We start from the raw sequence: 1,306 nt of genomic DNA, 5'->3' as shown, positions 1-1,306 counted from the left end.
AATTGTATAAAAGAAAAAGAAGAATGAGATATGTTGATCACAAGAGTCCTACTTAATATTGCAAATTTGATTTTATAATAAGGATATTAAGGTGAGAGCCTTATTTATAGCATTAGATATATTACAAATAGAAGGTTCTGAACTATATAGCTAAATGCTATATAAAGACTAATCAAAGAAGAAGTTACAGGGAAAGCTTGCTTATAGAGTTATCTAGATGCTTGCAAATGTAAATGTAATGTTAAGAACATGAATAAATAAGTAACAGGTAGCTTCAATTTAAAGAATGGTAAATTATCTTGCTTATAGTCATTTGCTTGCAATTGTGCAACTAAAATTGAATTGTAATCATTTTAGGTGCTATATATTATGAACTTCATAACCTTTTTCTTTGTTCTGTACCTCTGAAAAGTTTCAATTTCTATGTTATTCAAGGTGACTGAATTTTCTATAAGTTTGCAATGGCACTTGGAAATACTCATCTTTTTTGGACTTATTCATCGTAGAGGTAAGACATAAGTGCTGATATTTAGAATGTTTGAGCTACTTAAGTCATCGACTGCCTTAGTAATTAGTACTTTATGTTTATATTCATAGAGAGAAAAAGTAAATCAAAAGGCCATCTACTGAAAATTGTTTATTGTACATATGGAGATGATTAGTGACAATTTCCCCCGGCAGTGAGAAAAGAAGTTTTTATTGAATGGTGAATACCCTAAAAAGTAAAATTTCTCGCACTCATGATATGTACAACTTCAATTTCTGCCATCTTTCCAGATGATGCTAGATTTTTCTCAAACTCTTTCATGCACAATATCATGTTATCGAAATGAAGCCTTGCTTTCATTCATTTTTTTTTTTCCAATTTCAGAGATAACATTGTTTATAATGGGAATAGTTGGCAAGGAGTTTGGAGATAGTATCTTGTGATTCTTTTGTTTTCATGTGTAGATACCTTGACATGTATTTTTGAAGTGTTTTCTTTGTATTATGACCTTTAAGTAATGGAAAGTTCTTATATTATTCTTCTTGAGAAATGCATGTGGTGTTGTCTTGGTATTGGTAATGGATTACTGTTATATATTGTATAATTAATAGTAAAATAGATTATATATTTTTTTAATGAAAAGTTAGTATCTGTGGTGACCCTTAGTCGCCTCTAAAAGGGATACAGAAAAATGAAGTTCTCTGTTGCGGCGACTTAAATGTCGCTACCAAATTATTAGTGGCGACTGTTGTCGCTTCTAAAGCCCTCTTTTCAGTGGCGACCCACCTGAAATCCCTCTTGTGAATTGTTAATTGTGGC

General features: G+C 31.1%; 1 long non-coding RNA gene across 1 annotated transcript; it reads left to right on the top strand.

Moving 5' to 3' along the window:
- The first annotated feature begins 378 nt into the window (after window positions 1–378).
- Window positions 379–1,037, top strand: LOC138904115 (uncharacterized). Its single transcript, XR_011413352.1, has 2 exons — window positions 379–508; window positions 872–1,037. It is a non-coding gene; the product is annotated as an uncharacterized lncRNA (long non-coding RNA).
- Window positions 1,038–1,306: the final 269 nt, after the last annotated feature.

The sequence above is a fragment of the Nicotiana tomentosiformis genome, unplaced genomic scaffold, assembly GCF_000390325.3.
Source record: "Nicotiana tomentosiformis unplaced genomic scaffold, ASM39032v3 Un00446, whole genome shotgun sequence".
Taxonomy (NCBI): domain Eukaryota; kingdom Viridiplantae; phylum Streptophyta; class Magnoliopsida; order Solanales; family Solanaceae; genus Nicotiana; species Nicotiana tomentosiformis.
This window is presented reverse-complemented; position numbering and strand designations above follow the sequence as displayed.